This window comes from Choloepus didactylus, chromosome 3 (assembly GCF_015220235.1).
Source record: "Choloepus didactylus isolate mChoDid1 chromosome 3, mChoDid1.pri, whole genome shotgun sequence".
NCBI classification, from domain to species: Eukaryota; Metazoa; Chordata; class Mammalia; order Pilosa; family Megalonychidae; genus Choloepus; species Choloepus didactylus.
Window position 1 is genome coordinate 201,656,711 of NC_051309.1, and position 14,727 is coordinate 201,671,437.

General features: G+C 37.1%; 1 protein-coding gene across 1 annotated transcript in view; it reads right to left on the bottom strand.

The window, feature by feature from the left end:
• The window catches only part of SORBS2 (sorbin and SH3 domain containing 2), a 346,937-nt gene that overhangs the window by 224,109 nt on the left and 108,101 nt on the right, over positions 1-14,727 (bottom strand). The window lies entirely within an intron of this gene.

Genomic DNA, 14,727 nt, shown 5'->3' on the forward strand with positions numbered 1-14,727 from the left:
ACAGGATACTTGGGGCTTGATCAGGACCGTAACAATCCATGTCAACAGTCAGTGGAGGCTTTTTCACTTCTTCCCTCCTCCTGGCCACTGCTGTCCCTCACCATCCAATTTAAATGAGCGTGATCATAACCCCCGGCTCTTTTCAGGGAATATGGTGGAGAACTTCATTGGACAGAATGCCAAGGGACTTCCAAGATTAGCCTTTGGAGGAGGAGGTCACTTCTGGAGGGTGGTTTACCTGAGCTGGGGGAGGAAGAAGGAGTTGGTGAAGCATCATGGTAGAGAGCTGGATGGAGAGGAAGAGGCAGACACCTTAGGGAGAGAGAAAAATGTCTAAGGAGGATTTTCAGACAGCTTTCTCTGTGGAAAGCAGAGTGTCCCTTTAAGGAAAGGCTGGGCTTCCATGGCTGCCCTTTGACTGTGACACCACAGAGACAGGGCCTCAGGGCAGCCTAGCTACAGTCTGGCTCTACACACACGTGGGCATCTTTACTCGTGCACTTATTTATTAACCACTGCCTGTCCCACTGGATCATAAACTTGATGAGAGCAGGAACCATTTCTGTTTTGTTTTTACCCTGTTCCCAGTGCTTTGCATAGAACTGTAGCTACAGAGATGATGAATGAATACATGAATGAATGAGTGGGCTAGAGAATTCACAGGTGAATTGTCTCCTCCCCAAGCTGTTCCTCGATTCAATCCAACAGACATTTCTCTAATTGATGTACATGCCAAGAAATGGATTAGGTGTCAGATTATTAAACTACTGTTCACGTTCTGGGTGGGTAAAATTACAAGTTAACAAATAATGATAGTACAATGTGATCCGTTCTTCAGTGCGATTGAACGAAGGAAGCTATGAGAGCCAAGAAAAAATGACTAGTTCAGAAAGGAGTGAGATGTGAGCTGGGTCTAAAGATGGAGTAGGTTCTCCTGTTGGAGAAGTCTGGGTCAGAAATTCCAGGCTGCACAGTGGCGAAAATTCTACAAACGGCCCATTTGGGGGACCCCATGCAGTTGAAAGCAGCTGAAGCATGGGCTGGGGCAGGGACAAGGGGAGATGGATTTGGAAAGGTAGATTTGGGACAGTTTGTGAAACATCCCATTCTGCATCTGAAGGACTTGGGATTTTATTTTTCAGAAAATGGGGAGCCACTATAGGGTTTTAAAAAGAACAGAGATGTGACCATATTTGTATTTTTAGAAAGATAGCTCGAGGACGCATTTACCTAGGCAATATATGTTAATGGAGCAACTCACAGGGTTTTATGTTTTGGTTGCTTTTATCAGTCATCATTATTGTCAGACAATTTTTTTGAACATCTTCTCTAAGTAAGGTATTGTATTAGGTGCCCAAAGAGGTCCTGACAAAATGACAGCTCCATAAATTATAAAACAGCCCAGTATTTTGTGTTCCACTAAGAAGAAAAGCCATTGCCAAACAGATTGTAACACAATGTTCTTTTTCCAGTTAGAATTTCTGTTATTATTTGCTGAAAGAGTTCTTCTGTATGTCTTTAGACAGCTTTTATTATCTATCACTCCTGTGCATACAAAACAACAAACAAAAAGCAATAAAAAGAAAGAAAAAAGAAATAAGTTGGTTACGATATCCCTAAAATTAACCGACTCTTCTTAATGACATTTATATTCAGGTTATCTATATACATGTTGTTTTCTCCCCCCACTCAATATCATCATCTATCTGGGTGGTTCTAAAAAGTTTAGCATGTATCAGAACCAACTGGACAGGTTGTGAACATAAGAGGCCCAGGCTGTATTCCATTTCAACAAACCTGGGTTTCTGTATCCTTAATCAGCATTCCAGGAGATTCTGCGACCCCCTGAAGTTTGAGAAGCACTGTTCTCTGCTGTCAGGAGGGCTGTTGGTGCAGCACCTCTTAAATGAGTGCACACATTCTGTTCTCAGTGTTTTCTTTCATTTGATGGACACACACTATTGTCATGACTACTGCCTGACTGACACATATCTGGTTTCCTGAGGGGTTAAACTGCAAAAAACGTGTGCATCTTAGAATCATTGAAATATGTCATTTCCCTTCAGGAGTTAAAAAAGAAATAAGATGGGAATTGTTTTACGTATCCAAAGATTACATTAAAGATGATTACCAGATTTCTGTAACAGGGGACCGAATAGATAGATTATGGTACAGCATGCCATGGAAGATGGTCAGTGTTTAAAAATAATTAAACAGAAGGATATATTCCAAAATGTGTTCTATGAAAGGTTATTCAAAAAGGACACTACAGCCAAAAAAGATTGGGAAACCCTACAAACCATATCTCTTTCTTAAAGATTCACAGTGCACTTTGGCATTTAGAAAGCTCTGAAAAGGCCAGCGGTAAGGATCCTAATTAACTTTTTAGCCTGGAATTCTCCAATATAATGACATAAAAGATGTTCATACTATATTTTAAATAGACTGTGACCAAAAAACATAAAATGTGTGGTGGTGCAATTCAATTTTTGTAAATGAAATTTTGTATAAATATTCATAAAAGAAAGATGGTGTTCCAGTTTGTTAATGCTGCCCTTTTGCAAAACACCACAAATGGATTGGCTTTTATAAAGGGGGTTCATTTGGTCACAAAGTTACTGTCCCAAGGCCACAAAGTGTCCAAGGTAAGCTGTCAACAATAGGTACCTTCACTGAAGGATGGCCGACATCGTCCAGAAAATCTGTCAGCTGGGAAAGCACGTGGCCGGCATCTGCTTGCTCCTAGGTTGCATTTCAGCTCCTCTCTCAGCCCCTGTGCATTCTTCAAAGTGTCCCTCATGGCTGTAGCAAGCTCGCTCCTTCTGTCTGAGCCTATATAGTGCTCCAGTAAACCAATCAAGGCCCACGCTGAATTGGGCAGGGCCACACCTCCATGGAAATGATCCAATCAGAGTTATTACCTACAGCTGAGTGGGGCACATCTCCATGGAAACAACCCAATCCAAACTGGTCTAACTCAGTCAACACCAATAACTCTGCCCCCACAAGATTGCATCAAAGAACATGGCTTTCTCTGGGGGACAGAATATATATAAACTGGTACAGGTAGTAAGGAGTTCAACTGAAACATTAGCAATGTTTAAGAATGAGTGGGTTATACATGAATTTTTTCTTTTGCTTAATTGTATATTATTTAATGAATCATCATATTTTCCATAAGAAAACACTTATTAAAAATAATAATAAATGGACCTTATGAAAAAGTCAAAGGAAGATTTGAATTTTACTGGTATGTTTTATGGAGGAAGCACTGATGAATAAAAGAAATTTTTGATGAAAATATGGGTACCTCTTTTATGAGACTTTTTTAATTCACATGAGCCTGAAAAAATGCACAAATTATAGTATCAGCAGGGAAGACTAGAATGAATACAGGCAGCATGTGTAATCTTTATTTGGTCTTTCTCAAGGTCATATATTTATGAAATAGAAAATTTTGAATGAGTCAGACTGTTTTGTCTGCTGTTCGATATAAAAGCCAAGTAGAGAATTCAACAGATTGGAATTTAGAAACGTGTTCAGCTATTGAAGAGAAGTAATCACAAATGAAACAGACTACAGCCTACATCACATTTGAGGCTAAGATTATTTCTTACTAGCTGGATGATCTTGGGCAAGTTGCTTAACCTTTCTGAGCCTCATTTTTCTCATCAAAAGGGTTATTGCTATTGGCGTTACAGTTATCATTCTTTTTAGGAAAAGCTGTTGCTCTCTATCAACACTTGGCTCCACAAAGAACTAAAGCATGGGAAACCTGATGGACCTGAGTCAATAAGTGAGTGAATTCCCAGGAACTTGGTGGAAAACAACAAACAATTGGTTTATTTGGGTGCTCTTTTATTTTCTCTACTGAATTGACTAGATGATTCCTTTGCTGGATTTAGACTGAATCTACTATTATAAAGTTGAAGCAACAAGGAAAAAGGATTTATCTGATATCTCAGAAAGATCCTACCAAATCTCTTTGAGATCAATTGCCTTCCCCAGACACTTCAAAAGCCACACTCTCCAAATCCTCACTCTCACTTCAAACCTGGTTCTCCCCCCATATGGGCAGCAACAGGCATTCTGAGGTCCATGCGTGATCTCGGAGATAAGTGGGCTTTGAGATGCTCTTCAATCATCAGTTGCTGAGACAGCATTGCTTCTTAATTCAGACGCTCCAGGATTTTACACCATCCTCTGGTTATAGGCTAAGTGTTTTTTATCAGCTTCAGGTCACCAATAGCCCAAAGAATTTACCGCAGCTTTCAAAGGTGTCTAAAATCTCAAAGAATTATTAGGTGCATGGAGAACATCTTTTTTTCATTTGTTCCTTTCGTTCTGCTTTTTTAATGTTTTTGAGCATCATTTATATATTCAAAGCACAGTATAATAATAGCCAGTGTAATTTATTTAGCAGATTATGATGTGCCAGGCACTATGCTGCAAGTTTCATAAATATTAAATCTGCTCCTCATAATAAACCTGCCAAGTATGAATTATTTGTATTTGACAGATAAGAAATGGAGGCTTAGAAAAAATATGACTTTCAAGGTGACAGAATCACATGATATTTCTACTTGAAATCTCATATTTAAGCACTATTTTGAGGCCTGTGTTAATTAACTGTCTGTAATTAACTGTCTGTAGGATGTCATTTTGACCTTTCTTATTATAGTTTCTGCATTTTAGAATAAAGGTATTTTATCTTTTCATTGCTTTGCGGTTCTGCACATAGGACTGTGGAAGGGGATAAGGTATTATCACAAGTCAGATATTAGCTTGTTTTACTAATGGCAGTCATAACTTAAAAACCAAACTACAAAGTTGCTCTGGAAATGAACGAAACACTTTCTATTTCCAACTGTTCTTTACACTGGGTCTAAGTCCACTGCAAGAAAAGAAGAAAAATGATTTTGATTTTTCTCTTAGTTGCAATGACCTAGCTCACTCAAGATTTCCTCTCTCCGCTCTAAAATATCTTCACCTAAAACTCCTACAAAGTGAAATATTCCAGGTCATCACCAGGGAGTCTTTCAGTGGTTAATGAAACAAGCTAGCCTGAAAGCATTTAAAGTCCATGGCTTAACAAGACAAATAAGAACTTCATTCAAACAAAATCTAACTGAGGAACCAACATTTTAGTCAGCAATATTTTAATCAGCGACACCTCATCAAATGTAGCTTCAGACAAAATTCTTTTAAGTTCATTTTGTCACATCTATGCACTTACAGCATCACAGACATTTCTTGGAGCTCCTGTGCTCTTCAGAATTAGGGGGATTTTCTCTAAAGAGTTTCTTTACTTCAAGGACTTGGTGGAAATATTTCTTATTAGCATGATCCATCAGGTAACCTCACCTAGCTGAAGTATGTGCACATATAGACTATTAATACCTGTTATTCAAGTTGTACTTGTGTATGGTAAACACAAACTCAGAACCACAGCCCAGAGTGTCAGCATGTGGGGGAAATTTCTCTTGAGTTGCCTTTTAAATATTTTCTTTCCCTTTGCCCTGCATGCTAGTTTTCTATAAGTCATCATATATTTTCTAAACAAAAGAAGTGGCTCTTTTTACTAGTGAGCTAGTGAAATTATGAATATCTTGCAAAATTTTTTGTTCCCTGATTTGTGGGGTCAGTAGGCCAGTAGGAACATTAAGGGGCCAATGAAATCACACTAATTTTTTCAACAAATACTTTTCAGAGTGCTGTGATGTGCCGGGTTCTATAATCAGGTGAAATAACATTAAAATGGGAAGCAGAAGATAGGTCTTACTGTAAAATTTGTTAATAATTATGTGATCATGAGCAATTCACCGACTTTGTTTCTCAGTTTTCTTGTTTATTGATTGGGAAAAGTTTGGGACCTGCCTTCTCATAAGTTATTATAAGGATCAAATAAATCTTTTTACTTGCTAGTACACTGGACCATGCAAATGAAATGCAGTTTGTTCTCTTTCTCTACTCCTACCACTGAATCCCACCACTACCATCGTCACCATTGTCATCATCATCACCATCACCACCGCCATCATCTCTACTGTCTAAGGTTGGTTCCCTGGAAACAGATTATACAAAGGGGATGTACCAAAAGGGCTTATTGGTGAGTGCCCTTAGCTATAATATCTGTAAGGGAATGGGAGAAGGAAAATTAGGTGAAAAGAGAACTATACCGAAATTTCAACAGAGGGCTCAAGATCCACAGGAAGTATGATGCTGAGATAATTCTTCCAACTTGTCTCCAATGAAAGCAAGGGGACTGGGCCTTTGGATGCAGGCTGCCCACATGGAGAGGGTGTAACTTTGGGTGAAGCCATTTTGGAGAGACACTCAGCTGGGAGCCTTCAGCAGCCAACACTCCTTGTGGGCATGTGAGTGAGGGCCTTGGTCCTAAAGGGGGTACATATGAGGCAGTGCAGCATCCACTAAAACCATCATCAATATCTGGGGCTTGAGACGGCCTTTGAGAAGTCCTTGGAGGCACATGATCATTTCACTTATCTTCCATAAGAGAACAAAGCAAGAAAAGACAAAGGTGCCTTGACAGGTGGTGACACCAAATTATATCTGAATCTCAAGGACATCTTGGGGAGGGGGCACAGAACTTAGGTCCTCCAATGATCAGGGCAAGATCAGATCCTAAGTGAACCCAGAAGCAGACACAGTACATCAATTTCACATCAAATATCTTTCTTCCCCATAATAATCACCTTTCAACTTCCATTTACGTCATTCAATGACAGATTTATAGGACGGGAAAGAGTTTTGCAGGTCAGTTGATTTAAATGCTGCCTTTGTGGTTGAGCTCTTCATAGCAACCCTGACAAGCATCAACCAGCTTCTACTGTTGGGACTAACTCCAGTGATAAGTGTTCATTGCATTCCCAAGCAGTCTATTGTCATGTTAGACACTTCATGTTTGAGTGGACTCTGCCTTCCCACAGTTTTTATCATTGGTCCTATTGTGCTCTGGGGCAACACAGAATATATTGAATCTAGCTTCCATATGTGCCATACACATCTTTTTGAACCATATGTGCTTTGTTCCCAAAACCTGTCCCCCATTTTTAATATTTTCAAAACCCACGCCTGACCCTTATCCTTTGAATATCTTCTTTCTCCTCCAAGTTTTTTTCTGACCCATGCAAAAAAGAAAAAAAAAAAAAAAAATGGAGCAATCATCTTCATTCTAGCTACTTGCCCCCATTCACATGGTCTGATATTTAAATACTAGACTCTAAGCTCCATGTGTGAATAGTGTGTGATATGGTTGCCAAATAAAGATATGTTTTTAAATCATGTCTCCCTTATTCTTGCACTAATGTGACTGACTTTTTTTTTTGAATGCTAGTGTAGGACTCTACATGAATCTTTGCAAAATTCCCATTTTATCCTCATTCCATTTATTAAGATCTTGGTGGATCCTAATTTTGTTTAAGGAAATTTTCTCAGTACTATTAAGGTGACTGACCCCCAAAATGAATACAAATATTGGCCAGAGTGGACGGGAAATTTAGGGAAAGGGAGCAAGAATGAGAAAGATGGAGACAGTAATACTATTTCCATCCCCATCCTCCCTCCCATCAGATGCACAGACATACAAACAAAGAGATAACTTTGAAGCATGAGATGAAGCAGTTAAGTGTCCTACTTACCAGAGGTTAGGGAAGTAGGTTTTTCTTTAAGTTTTGCTCTCAATTTCTGTCACATAGTCATGATTTATAATATATGATCACCTCTCTGTACTTATGTACTGGAGAAAGCCTCCTTGAAAAAAAAGTTATTTCATAAAGAATGCCACCAGATATTTTTTCATTGATTATTAATTTCATCCACCTGCTCCTTATAATCCATATTTGCCAATTTCTTCACCATCTTCTTGATAGTGGCACAAAAGAGGTACAGCTAAGTAGATCAAAATAAGTAATTTGATATTCAGATTTAAAACTTCAGTTGCAATGGTATTACTGAATTGAATTAAGAGGAGATGGGAAGTATAACCAATATCCTTGCATTTTATATCTTATAATTCAGTAATTTCCATTAAAATTTTCCCAAGAGTTCCAATCCCCATGTATGATATGATATAACTTTAAGAGGCACTATTATAATTGCATATAAGTTGGTTATACAAGTACACAGGAAAAATTTCAAGTTAAATTGCATTCTTTTCACTTCTTCATTCTTTTTATTTATTTCAATTTCCCTGATTCTTAACCCTAGATGTAGCAAATTGAAAGGGGCTCAGAAAATATGTATTCTGATTGGTCATCTAGATGCTCTTAGTTTGGAAAATGAGTCACAGAACTCTCTAGAGATTCCCAATAAATAAATCTGCAGGATACCATATAGAGACAAAAAAATCCAGGACACATATGAGGTGCTATGAGGTGCTAAAGCACATTTGCTGAATAGTTTATTGAATCACCCCATATCTGAATTTGAGTCTACAAACAGAAAACAGTTGTGGAAGGTAGCAGCTGCACAAACATCATAAACACTGCAAGAAATAGGACCATATCTTTAGTGTGTTAGAAAAGGCCTCCTTTTGATCTCTGAAGTGCAACCTGGTCAAACTTGAGAAAGGGAGTGGCTTCTGCAGTGAAATGAAAGAAGCCAACATTCAAAGGTTAAGGAAAAGAGACATCTGATGATGGAGAATTGATTTAACTTGAATATTTCAGCTTACTGCTATTTGTCAAGGCAACATGGTGGTTAATTATTTTCCTTTCTCACCATTAGGCTCAGATTCTTTTCTTATCAAACTGCTGTGTCTGAACCCAAAACAAACAACCTCCTCGGAGCAGTCAGTGACCATGTTAAGCTGAGTTTGTATGAGGGTGACTAAACATTTTTCTATTCTTCCTTTCATGGTCTTTCTCATTTCTAGTAACCATTCTGCTGGAGTGGTTCTGGGCTAATTTGTGCTACTATGTTGGTAATGATGGTTTGCTGTAATTTGTTTTTTTTGTTTGTTTGTTTGTTTTTCATTTTTTTTTTTGTTTTTTATCTTTTAAATCCATCTTTGAGACTTCTTCCTTCTTTTTCTGAGCTCTTCTAATTCCTCTATTCAATAGGGTTCTTAGATTTCACTAGCGAAGACCTTTTTCCCAAGGTCTTCCTGCTATTTGGATTCTTTGATCATATGCTCTAAAATGGACCTAAAAGTATCATCAAGAACGGGAATGATTTAATGATTAAAAATAATTGGACAGCAAAGCTGATATTTTGGGCTTTTTAATTCTTTTCTTGAAGCCTCCTACAGGAGCAGACTGATCTGGCCAAATGTGGCAGAAGAAGAGTGGGTAGGTGGGGATGGTTATGAGCAGATGCTCCACTGCTGCAGCAATTTTCAGTATAAATCCCATACTCAAATGAAGCAGCTATTCTTATCCTTGATTTTGGAAATGGTTTTCTCCCTTCTTAAAGTGCATCACTTTGATCTTTTATCTGTAATTTAAAGGTCATAGACAGTTCTATCTTTTATTATGATACCTCAAATATGTTTTGGGAACAAAGATGTTACGAAATAGAAAAGGAATAAAAAGGGGACGAAGCACAAAGGGATTAAACAACCTGGTCAAAATCACACTCTGAGTTGGCAGCTCATTCATTCAATCAGTCATTCTATAAAGGTTTATTGAATTAGATTGAATTAAGTATCATAGTAGAGGTATGTTCTTAATCTTAATATTCATTTTTGTGGGTGTGAATCCATTGTAAATAGGACCTCTTGGAGATGTTATTTTTAGTTGAGGTATGGCCCAACTGAATGAGGAGAAGGCCACAGGGAGAAGTAGGAAGTCAGTGGGAAATCAGAAGAGATCACTACATGACAGGAAAGCCAAGGAACCCCAAGGATTGTGGCAAGCCAGCACAAGAACACCATACTCTTCAGGGAGAGAGCATGGTCTTGCTGACACCTTGATGTTGGCCATCTGAACCTACAAGCCAATAAATTCCCATTGTTTAAAGCCAACTCATTGTGTGGTATTTGTACTAGCAGCCTCGGCAAACTAAGACAAGTACTTATTATGACACAGGCATTAGCATAGGTCTTGGGCACAAGACTGCTAATGCAGTCTAGGTTGGAATGCAAGACTCTTGATCCTCAAAGTCTTGCTCTTTCTACTACACTCTACCATGTATCTGTGTTTAAAAATTTGCATTCCCTTAATATCTAACTGATCTGAGGCAAAACCGTGATGTTAGCAAGCCCTCAAATTTTCACACTAAATTGACACTAATACTAGCACCAAACTAACATGGTGAAGGATTAATGAAATAATTCTTGTAAGGGGTGCAGCACAGTGTCTATAGTACATACTAATTTTCTCAATAAGTGTTAAAATTATCATTATTGATGTTCTATTGGTCTTTTCAATACTGACACCTTGTCAAAGCATCCTGCTTTTCATCTTTGTGCTTAGGCTATGATAGTTTCTCTAAAGGAAGAATAATCATTTTATATGGGGTCATTTATGGGCATTTAGTGAAATTTGAAAATCAACTAGCATACTCAAAACCTATATGAAAATCTTGTCTGAATCCTTCTATTCAAAATAATGATCATATTATTTTCTTAAATTTTAAGACCTTTACTTTTGCTTAAAAGCCTCAGAGTACAAGTAGCATGAAAGAAATAATCCATCTTGATCAATTATATTTATCCCTCCCACATCACAGAGTTTAGAGGTGCCACACCCCCACGATCTGGAAAAACCCACACAAATTTTTTTTTATATTTTTTCAGGGTTTCAGGAAACTCCCTAGCTGCCTCTTGACTGGCAGATGCTGCCTTTCCCTTTACTTTTACATTGTGTAGGTGTGATGGTTAGGTTCATTTGTCAACTTGGCCTGGTGATGATACTCAACGAGCAAGCAAGCACTGGCCTAAACGTTATTGCAAGTACATTTGTGACTGGTTAATAAACCAGAAGGATGGTTTATTAAATAATCAGTCAATTGATAGCATCTGTGGTTGATTACATCACAATGAAAGAGTTCAATTAGCTGGATTTAGTCCAATGGGTTGAAGACTTTTAAGGGAGAAGAGAGAGAACTTTCACTTCTTCAGCCAGCCAGCCTCTCCTGGGGAGTTCATTGAAGACCTTCATTGGAGTTGCCAGCTCACTGCCTGCTCTACAGAATTTAGACTTGTGCATCCTGCCCTACAGAATTTGGACTCATGCATCCCCACAGTTGCATGAGACTCTTTTATAAAATCTCATATTTACAGATATCTCTTGTTGATTCTGTTTCCCTAGAGAACCCTGACTAATACAGCTGGCTAAAGCCTTTTTTTAAAAATTTCAAACCAGACTTTGCTGGCCTGAAAATCCATAGGGGTAGACCCTTCACCTTCATTTTCCTTTAGGGAATCACATAAGGACATAGCCTTTTGTTGTATGGTGCCAGAGTCTACCAGAATGCCTTTTTAATAAAAATTCTGCACCCCAAAATATGTTGCACTTTCTATGTGCAAGAGTTGCGGATCTCATGGTTTATGCAAATGCTTTTCAATTGTTGGTGTAGCTATAGCAAGGCTACACGGATGTCCTTCTCTTTTTTCTTGATATGCTTTATGGTCAATTCATCAATGCCCTACTGGCAGTTTCTGCAGAAGTCTCCCCAAATTCCCATTTTATTTCTTATGTCAGCTTGCTATGGTGAAAGCCGCAATGTGGAAGGGATAACTGTATAAAAATTTCTTCCTAAAATAATATTAATTCACCTCTATCTTTTTGGATGGTTCAACATAATGTTCCACATTTTGATTTAGAAGTCAAAGATCTGGATTTGCGTCAGATGAGAACAGGGATAAGTTTGGTCATCAGGGTTCAGTCGCAATACATTTTGGTTAATGTAGATTAAAACATCAACCAAGATAGTTGATGAAATAGAAATATCTTTTTCCCTAATTTCGATTTCTCATATCTTAATCCTACCTTCATCCCAGGCCTGAAATAGGTTTAGGGTTTGTCCAGTTGTGACTTTTTGCTTGAAGTTTCACTTAAGAGCATTTTTGGTTACTGGCTACCTTTGAAACTTTTCCAGTAATGATTCAATTTGTTCAAAGTTCTCTTATGGAAAAAATATATATACACAGCTTCCCCACAGAGGACTTTGAAAACATATTAACCCACTTTCAAAGTCTAAGGTGGGAATAATTTCTGAACAAAACAAAAGTCTCTGTGATTAATCACTTGTCCGGATTCAAGTGTAATGCTGAAGTCTGATCTTTTTTGAGATTTGTCTCCACTTCTTTGATAAAATTCTTCCCTTCTCATAATAGCAGAGTTTAGTAAGTTTGATATTAAAAGAGCTTTCCTATCTAGCTGTTACAGAGTATTAAAACTATCTACCGTACATAGTTGCAACATTTTTAGATATTACACTTTCCTCATACGTGGTCTTAAAATGGCTAATTCCAAAGAACAAAGGACAAGTTATCCATGGAAAATGAAGTCATGATTTTATCTTTGTCACCCTGCCTGATATAACTACCACTGCACATCATGTCTAAGTAATGTGAAAGTGTCTGGTTGGCACAGCTACAATAGCAGGGCTGATAAGTAACCGATCAGCTTATCCCCAGCATTCTTTTCATGGGGAGGTCACCGTTCCCTTTGTTTCTGAAAGTCCAATGAAGCTTAAACATGCCAGAAATGGGTAATTCAAATTAATTAAATAGCATCATGTACACTGCTCCTGGGATTATTGCTTGTAATGCTATAGCATCTATGCTTTTAAATTTGCCTAATTAAATCTTTTCAAATATAAGAAGTTAAACAATCAGTGCTATTAAACCATGTAATCAATATATGCCTTAAGCTCACTTTCTTGATAGGATGGGTAGGAAAAGAAATATTTGGACAATTGATTACTACTATATATGAAACACAAATAGATGATCAATTTTTAAAACCTTGTAACCATGGAATATCAATTCAGTATTTCTTTCTATGTAAAATTGGGATTTTAGTATCTAATTCATAGGCTTTTGTACATATTTACACAGGGTGCTTGGTAAGGAGTGGGAATTTGTTTTGATTATTATTTAATTTAATGTTTAATTTCAATTAATATTTAATATTAATTTTCAGTGAACCTTTAAAGTAATAAAAATTAAACTGTAGTAATATTCACTATAATTATAATGGAAATAATTAGTCTTAAATTTTGGATTCAGAAGGCACTTGACTTTTTGCAAGGAAAAATCCATGAATGTGAATCTCTTTGTGTTCTCTCTGTTCACCATTCACCATGCAGCAAGTAGCACATTTCCTGGCACTTACTTCATTCTCAACAAATAATTCTGGAATTAATCAATGAGCAACATGATTACAAATTATAGCATTGGAAATGCCAATAAATAGGTATTCAGATGATAAAAAGTGGCTAATAAAGCTTTTATAAAATGTGCTCTGTAAACCCAAAGTATAAATTATACATAAATGAGCTTTTAATTAAACACATATATTTTGCAGGTATTTTTAGCATTTGTACATTTCTACTATGTGCTTAGGAACAAAACATACCCCTTGATCTTGAGAAGTTTAGATTCACGTAAGGAAAAAATATATATATACATATTCTCAAATTAGGCAAAATGTGATAAATGCTAAACATATATCCTTCTACCAGCTCTATGTTACCAGATCCTAAAATAAGAACAACTTTTCATGTTTCCAAAATTTTGAATGTAAATATTTCTATTTAAAATAATATATTCCAAGCTTGGCCCTTGTAATACAAAGTTTAACACCAAAATATGGCTTATGGAGTATCAGTATAAAAATACTCATATTTTACTGGTACTGACGCTATTGTTTTTTAAAGAATGGTCTCAAAAGAAAGCTATCTGAAAGTTACAAAATATGCCTAACAGACAAAGCTGTAAAATTCACTGAGATGGGCCTCCAAAAATAATTTTCAACAATTTTTGAAAAAGATGGAATGAGACAAGACATGCAAGTGAATATAAAAAGTGTTGCTTAATGACAGGGAAATAAAATAATATTTCAATTTCAATGGAGTCTGAAATTATATTGACTGCTTTAGTAGAAGAAGAATGAAATCATATCATCTTACATTCAGGTGAACATTTGACATTTTCACCTGAGGAATACAGACTACAATAGAAAAGGAATTTGTCAACAGAACATTAGAACATGCTTACAGAAATAAAAATCCAAATAAAAATTTATGTAAGTATTGCTTGGAGGAAAGTGACAAAAATGGAGAGACATCAAAAGTGATAAATCTGTTCTCTGTGTTTTTGCCAGTTTTGAAAGATTTCTTTTCCCCCGGCAGTATTTAGCTACTGGGTACTAAAAGTAACAGAAAAACACTTTGGCCAGTTCTCCCCCACAAAACCACCAATATGACGGACAGGAGCCCACGTTCAATTTCTTGAGGACTTCCCTTTGAGTGGGGAGATTTGCTTGCATAAGATGAGAAGTTTCTAAAGAATCTCAGCTTGACCTGCTGCCCTGAGAAGTTTCATAAACAGTCTGATATAAGACTCGAATAAAAATATCAAACATATCGACATATCCACTGTTGAAGTTTCTTATTGTGATAATCAAGTTTAATTCTGGAGGAACCTAAAAAAGAATATAACAAACAATGACCCAGGCCTACAGTATGATACTGATAAGAAGATACAGGGGAAGTGTTACACCTTCTACCTGAACTCAGATCAGGAATCCACACCTC